The sequence below is a fragment of the Hemitrygon akajei genome, unplaced genomic scaffold, assembly GCF_048418815.1.
Source record: "Hemitrygon akajei unplaced genomic scaffold, sHemAka1.3 Scf000037, whole genome shotgun sequence".
Lineage (NCBI taxonomy): Eukaryota > Metazoa > Chordata > Chondrichthyes > Myliobatiformes > Dasyatidae > Hemitrygon > Hemitrygon akajei.
Window position 1 is genome coordinate 5,014,951 of NW_027331923.1, and position 8,353 is coordinate 5,023,303.

General features: G+C 44.7%; 1 long non-coding RNA gene across 1 annotated transcript; it reads right to left on the bottom strand.

Annotated features, from left to right (window-relative positions):
• Nucleotides 1–5,654: 5,654 nt before the first annotated feature.
• Nucleotides 5,655–7,676, bottom strand: LOC140720174 (uncharacterized). Its single transcript, XR_012097119.1, has 3 exons — nucleotides 7,590–7,676; nucleotides 5,855–5,877; nucleotides 5,655–5,767 (listed from the first exon to the last, which is right to left on the bottom strand). It is a non-coding gene; the product is annotated as an uncharacterized lncRNA (long non-coding RNA).
• Nucleotides 7,677–8,353: the final 677 nt, after the last annotated feature.

The following is an 8,353-nucleotide window of genomic DNA, read 5'->3' on the forward strand; positions in this document are numbered from 1 at the left end:
ACTGCAACTCATCCCAGTGGCTGCAAATTTGCTCCATCACCTGCCTGTCCTTCCTGACATCTTTACTGCTCACTATCTTAGAGTTATTTCTGTTTTCCCCCTCCTCTACTCTATCATTCCGGTTTCCCATACCCTTGCCAAATTAGTTAAACCCTCCCTAACAGCTCTATTAAACATTTCCCCTATGGCTCAGGTGCAACCCGTCCTTTTTGAACAGGTAATACTTCCTCCAGAAGAGATCCCAATTATCCAAGAATCTGAAGCCCTGTCCCCTGCACCAGTCTCTCAGCCACGCATTCATCAGCCTGATTCTACTACTCTTGCCCTCGCTAGCACGTGGCACAGGTAGCAATCCTGAGATTATTACCCTGGAGGTCCTGCCTCTCAGGTTCATTCCTAACTCCTGGAAATCTCTCTTCAGGACCTCCTCCCTTTTCCTCTCTATGTCATTGGTACCAACAGCTGGCTGCTCGCCCTCTCCCTTCAGGATATTCTGGACCCGATTCGAGACATCCCGTACCCTGGCACCTGGAAGGCAGCACACCATGCGGGTATCTCTACCAGGCTCACAGAATCTCCTGTCTGTTCCCCTGACTATGGAATCCACTATGACTACTGCATTCCTCTTCTCCCTCCTTCCCTCCTGCACAACAGCGCCAGGCTCAGTGCCAGAGACCCGGTCACCGTGGCCGTCCCCTGTCAGGTCATCCCCCTCAACAGCATCCGAAACGATATAGTTGTTGCTGAGGGGGACAGCCACAGGGGTGCTCTTCACTATCCTGGCATTTCCCTTCCCACTTCTGACAGTCACCCAGTTTTCTGACCCCTGTAGCCTAGGGATGACTACCTCCCTGTAGCTCCTGTCTATTACCTCTTCATTTTCTCTAATAAGCAGTAGGTCATCAAGCTGCAGCTCCAGATCCCTAACACGGTCGCCGAGGAGCTGAATCTTGGTTCACCTGGTACAGATGTGGCTATCAGGGAGGCTGGAGATCTCCCAGGATTCCCACATCTGACACCCTGAAGAAAGCACTAACCCTGCAGACATGCTACCTAATTCTACAGGAATGAAACAAAGAAAGATAGGTCTACTCACCCACTTACTTCGCCAAGCATACGAACTTTTTAAAACGTTAGCTAATGTGCCCTGCTGTTACCCCGTCCGTCCGGGCCGATTTGCCAAGGGGGAAAAAAGAGTCTGTGCCTCGCTCTTGCCTCTTCCCGTTACCGCCTACGCCCGTTGAGCCAAAGCCCTACACTCTGCTGCCACCCACTCCGCTGCCCGCTGTATAGGGTGGTCATCTTTTTAAACTCTCCGCGCTGTCCTGCGCAGTCTCGCCCTTCTTGTGCGCAAAGTTTTTTTAAAAAACAGCCTTCCTTCAGAATTTAGCTCCCACGCCGCCCTTCTTGTCGCAATTTAAAAAAAAAAAAACACTTTCAGCCGTGTATTCATCAGCCTATTCCACACTGTCCACATGAAATTCAGCAAGGCCTTTGTTGTCGAGGATAGACCACACTTGGAGCATTGTCTGCATTTCCGGATCCCGAATATGGGGAGGATGTCATTACACTGGACAGGAGGCTTCAGGAGGATGTTACCAGGACTGGGGGCTTGGGTTAAAAGCAGAGAGTGGATAAGCTTGGGCTATTCAGCTGTAGTGTAAGATGTTCAGGTATGACCCCTTATTGAGGGAAATAATTGATAAGGAGCTTAAATAAAGTTTCTTTTTCCAAGAAATGGGAGTACAGAACCAGAGGCCTCAGATTGAAAGTGAGACGGGAAATTTTTCTGAGTGGTCTATCGGGTAACATTCTCATAGAGACGGAGGTTGGTAAGTGGAATTTGCCCTCAGACGCTGTAGAAATATTACAGGTAAAAATAAAATATTTTAAAATAAATTTGGGCAGGTACACAGATGGGAAATGGTTAGAGGGATGGGGGGGGGGCAAACACACACAAATGGGCCATGCTCAAGAAGACATCTTAGTCTTGCAGATTGATGAAGTGGGCCGTGAGTTCAACATCCGTCAAACCCTCCCAGATCATCCTCCTGAGGAATCTCACCCAGGAGTCTCTCTGTGAAGTGTTGATGTGACGTCACGTCAGAGGGCAGCTCAGTGACACAGAACAGACAGACTGGGTAAGGACGGCAGATTTCAATCCTAAATGGGAATTTGTGCCTATTTCTGTGGCCGTGTGTCACAGTCTGATAGTATATCCGTGAGTGTGTGTGTGTGTGTGTGTGTGTGTGTGTGTGTGTGTGTGTGTGTGTGTGTGTGTGTGTGTGTGTGTGTGTGTGTGTGTGTGGATTGTGGTAAATATCCGTGTGGTCGCATACATATTGAAGGAGAGTGTGCACATTGAAGAATTTGTATGTTACAGTGTGTCATCACATGTCTGGTGTGTTGAGTTGTTTAAATGAATAAATGACTGTCTCTGAAGAGATTGGTTTCCAGGTAACTGAGGGAAATAACAACGTACATTGCTGAGGCTCTGACTACAATTTGCCAATCCTTCCTGTGTATGTGTGTGAGGGAGCTTTGCCAGGCCGGTTATGCTGTGTGTGCTTCTCCCGAGATGAAATCTTGACCCATGTTAATGCTTGTTGGTGTGTCCGAGCTCATTCTCACAATGCTTCAATGTAGTGGTCTGATAACCATAAGACATAGGAGCAGAATTAGGCCATTTGCCCATCGAGTCTGCTCCGCCATTCAATCATGGCTGATCTTTTTTTTCCCTCCTCAGCCCCACTACCTGGCCTTCTCCCCATAACCATTGATGCTGTGTCCAATCTAGAACCTATCAAGCACTGCCTTAAATACACCCAACAAGTTCTACAAATTCACCAGCTGCTGGCACAAATTTCTCTGCATCTGTTTTAAATAGACCCCCCTCTATCTTGAGGCTGTGCCCTCTTGTGCTAAACTCCACCGCCATGGGAAACATCCTTTCCACATCTACTCTGTCTAGGACTTTCAACATTCGAAAGGTTTCAATGAGATTCCCCCTCATCTTTCTAAATTCCAGCGAGTACAGACACAAAGCTATCAAACGTTCCTCGTATGATAACCTTTTCATTCCTTGAATCATCCTTATGAAATGAACCTTCTGCAATGCCAGCACATCTTTTCTTAGATGAGGAGCCCAAAACTGTTCACAATACTCAAGGTGAGGCTTCACCAGTGCCTTATAAGCCTCAGCATCACATCCCTGCTCTTGGATTGAATGCTAACATTGGATTCTAAACCACAGATTAAAATCCAGGAGCAACAGGCTCCGGGACAGCTTCTTCAACCAGGCCAGCAGACTAATTAACTCATGTGGACACAACTGAATATCTATGTTATATTAACCAGCCTGTTGTACATATTATTTATCATAAATTACTATCAATTGCACATTGCACATTTAGATGGAGATGTGACATAAAGAATTTTAATCCTCAGGTATATGAAGGATGTAAGTAATAAAGTCAATTCAATTCAAATCTATTTCTTGTTTTTTTTTCATCCCAATCATTCTTTCAGTTCCTCTCTGTAGATATTTAAAAGCTTCCCAATCCTCTGTCTTCCTGCTAATTTTTGTTTTGTTGTATGCCCTCTCTTTTGCCTTTACAATAACTTGTCTTCCCTTGTCAGCAACGGTTTTACTATTTTGCCATTTGAGTATTTATTTATTTTTGGAATACATCTATCCTTCACCTTCCTCATTTTCCCAGAAACTGACACCATTTCTGCTCTGCTCTCATCCCTGCCAGCATCTCCTTCCAATTTGCTTTGGCCAACTTCTCTCTCAGACCACTGTAATTTATTTTACTTCTCTGAAATACTACAATGTCAGGCTTTACTTTCTCCTCATCAAATTTCAAGTTGAACTCAGTCACGTTGTGAGCACTGCCTCCTAAGGTTTCTTTTAACTACTCTCCTCTGGTTAAATACATAACACCCAATCCAGTAGAGCTGTTCCCCGAGTAGGCTCAACGACAAACTGCTCTAGAAAGCCATCACATTGCATTCAACAAACTCACTCTCTTGAGATCCTTTACCAACCTGATTTTCCCAACTGACCTGCATGTTGAAATCTCCCATGATTATCATAACATTGTCCTTTTCATCAGCCTTTTCTATTTCCAGTTGTAATCTGTGGGCCCCAACCCACTGACTGTTGGGAGGCCTGTATATGACTGGTGTCAGTGTCATTTTTACTTTTGCAGTTCCTTACCTCAACCCACAAGGATTCAACATCTTCCAATCCTATGTCACATCTTGCTGCTGAATTACCAGCAGAGCCACACCACCCCATCAGCCTTCCTTCCTTCCTCCGATACATTGTGTAACCTTGGACATTCAGCTCCCAACTACAACCATCCTTCAGCCACGTTTCCGTGATGGCCACAACATCACACCTGACAATCTGTAATAGTGCAACAAGATCATCCACCTTATTTCTCATACTCCATGTATTGAGATATAACACTTTGTGTACTGTATCTGCTACCCTCTTTAATTCTGCATCCCTAATGCACTGATACTCACCTTGCTGGCTGTAATTTTCTCCTCGCATCTGTCCGCCATATCTGACAGTCTGACTGCACGCTATCTTTGCATTTTACCATCAGTCCTCTCCCTTCACTCCAGTTCCCGAGCACCCCCACCCCCACCAAATTAGTTTAAATCCTACCCAACAGCTCTATGAAACCTCTCTCACCGAGAATATTGTTCTCCCTCGGGTCGAGGTGCAACCCATCCCTTCTGAGCAGGTCATTCCTCCACCAGAAGAGATCCCGATGATCCAAGAATCTGAATCCTTGTCCCCAGCACCATCTTCTCAGCCATGTTTATCTGCCAATTGTCCTGTTTCTACCCTCACCAGCATGTGGCACAGGCAGCAATCCAGAAATTACAAGCCTGGGGGTGCTGCTTCTGAACTTTCTACCAAGCTCTCCAAATTCTTTTCAGGACCTCTTTGTTTTTACTTCCTATGTAATTGGTCCCAAAATGCAACAAGTTATCTGGCTGTTTTCCCTCCCTCTCTAAATGCTGCAGACACGATCGGAGACATCCCTGACCCTGGCACCTAGGAGGCAACATACCATTCGGGTGTGCAATTCACGTCCATACCATCTCCTGTCTGTCTGTCTCCTGACAATTGAGTCCCCTGTCACTACTGCTCCCCTCTTCTCCCTCTAACAACAGTGAGAGATGCTGATCCGGAAGGGGGAAGACCTGTGTCAGTCAGAGTCTGCACTCACAGCGCACGAAGGACTTGTGTATTTTCCTGACAATCCCGGTCACCACACTGATACCCGCTTTTATTCCCTACAATATCATCAAAACAGTATTAACTTCCCAGCTCCTGTGGTAGATTCAAACTCATGTCCTGGTGTGTTAGTGCAGTGTGCCTGTGATCAGGACACAGTGTTCATCTGCCAGTCCCGTGTATTGGTTGTATTGTGACCCTGTGCTGGTGTGTTCAGGGGTCTGACATCTCCAGCTGACCATGTGACAGTGATGCCTCCCAGTGGGTGGGGTTGATGTGGAATAAACTTCAGTTCCCCTTCAGTCCATTATCACAGCCAATCCTTGCTTCAGCTTATAAATTAATTGTGTTTCATGAATAAGTAAAAATGAATCTTTGTAAGTTTTACCTCGGTTAATGGCATCAAGTGTTTCTCTCAGCACTGTGTTCAACAAATAGAAGCAATCGAATTTTTCAACCGGTAGGGCCTCATCTGTCACTGACAATTCCTGGACATCGTCACTGATTCTGTAAATATTAAACTGCTGGTGATAAACTGGAATTTTGAAGTATTTTACAAATCCATACAGGGTTTCAGTAAAGAGCATGTCCTACCTCCTGTTTCGATGAGCTTCCTCCTGAAATAAATAAAAGCACAAATCTGATTAGACTTGGACTTAATGTCCACATCATGAATTTCATCCAAATCATTACAAGATGTTGAAAATTCCCACTCCCACAGTCACAAACACACACCAGGAATACAGAACCACGGGGTAAATTACAGGGAAAGCTGCTGAAAGTTAGACCATTACTGAGAGGATGGAACTGACAGGAAAGACAGGACAGGCTGTGCATTACCATCTGGATATGACGTCAGGCAGATAGGATGGAGGAATTTAAGATCAGTGATGTATGTGATTGTGTGCGGGTGGAGGAAGTACCTCATTATGGCGAACTCGAGAGGACACAGGTGCTTGGAAGTAGTACGGAGGAGATGTTGGGTAAGTGTTTTGGAATGGGTGGAATGAGCTGCCGGCAACAACGGTGGAGGTGGATGCGATAGGGTCTTTCACAAGACTCTTACATAGGTACATGGAGCTTAGAAAAATAGAGAGCTATGGCTTACTCGGTAATTTCTAAAGTGAGTAGATGTTTGGCACAGAACTGTGGGCCAAAGAGACTGTATTGTGCTGTAGGTTTTCTTTGTTTCTATGTTTCTATTTATGGGGAGACCTTCAGTCAAAAATAAAATGCCAGGTGGTTTTTAATAAATCCCACAAGAAATTTAGTGAAGAGGATGTGGAACTCAGTGCCACAGGAGTGGATGAAATGGAACAGCAGAGATTGAATGTAATGGGGAGGCTGGATAAACACGTGAGGGGCCAGAGATTTCGGGGCACTGTTGCTGGGTGCGGTGAGTAGGTGGCAGGAGGATTTTGACAGAGGGGAAACTGATAGAAGATGGACCAAATGGCCTGCTCATGACAGATAATGGGACACAATCCCATGTAAAACTAATTCGAAAAAGTAGAGACAGTGAACGTTTCTGTAATCTGATGGAAACCGGATATGGAGGATAAGTCTGATGTGTGGGTCACATTCTTTGTTCTCACTAATTGACAGAGAGACCCTCACACCCACCGCACCAGACATACTCACAGCCTGTGACTGGAACTGGGTGTTAATGGGAGTATTAAAGGATATTTAATGCAGTAATTAAGGACACAATCAGCAGCTCTGTGTTATGATCAGAGTAAATCATTTCAGAAAAGATTACATTCTGTCCTGGGATGTACAGAAGTTGTGGAAGTCCAGTTTTGGGGAAACAACAACCCTGAATATTTGCATCAATTGTCTGGTGAGAAACAGTTTACTGCCATTTGTAAATGCTGTGTGTAGGAGTAACACGTCTGTTTTTTTATCTGCATTGTATTCTGTGTTATGTGTTTATTACGATAACCAGTCACGTGAGTGGGGACGTGGTAAAAGCGAAGGGAATAAGTTACGTATTCATTCTTTGTTCTGGGCTGTTTTGACCCTGGGACTGGTAGATGTCATATCTTTTGTTGACCGATTCACTGCAGTTTAATTTACGATGAATTATGCTGAAATTTCATCATTTAAATATTGTATGTTGCCGATAAAGGATCGAATATCTATCTCCGATATTTAGAATGTCATTAGCGAAGTGATTGGAGGTTCGTCATGCAAGGAGAACACTCTGTGTGAGGTCACCAGCAGCGGAAATTGATTTGGTAGAATTGGCCGCTGTGCTGTGTTTATTTCAAATATACCACTGTTCATTTAGTTCAATTTGACAGAAATAAATTGAAATGTAATTCCTCACCTTGAGAAACATCACACTGTCTTTTTGATCCATCTGTTCCTTTAACTTAGTGATTTCCTCTTGAATAATCCTTATATTCTCTTGAATCTTAAGAAGATTTTTCTCCATTGGATTGAGAATCCTCTTCTCTTCTTCCCTGAGATCCCTGAGTAAGCTCTGCTCTTTCTCAGTGATAATCTGGCGCAGTTCAGCAAACTGGGATGTGATGTGGGTCTGAACGCTGTGTGACTGTTTCTGTCGAATGAAAGGTGAAGATTAGTTTACTGCATTGCTGTGTTGTATTTCCTTATGACATTAAAGTGACCATTCAGTCCATTCAGGTCCATACTAATTCTGAGACATTCCCGTCAACCCCTTTCCCTCACATTTTCCTGAAACCTATTCTCCCTCAATGACCGATTAACTCCCACCTGATTCACATACACCCTCCACCACCTTCACAGGGTTAATTGTAGTTAACCATTCATCCAGTATGTCCTTGGGATGTGTCTGAAACTGTCATGGCCACAGGGAGAACATGCAAACTCCACACAGACAGCAGCAGAGGTCAGGATCGGACCCAGGTCACTGGAGCTGCGATACTCGGCTATTCTGCATTAAATGGAGCAAAACTCGACAGTAATATCAGAAATTCCGCTCAGGAAGCCTCACCTGAACTCCGGAAATCTTCTCTTTCTGTTGCTGCTCCTTTTCCTGGAAGTCTGATTTTTTTTTTGTGAGAGTGTCTAAGGAAGATTTTAGCTGATCCTGGACGTCAGAGAGTG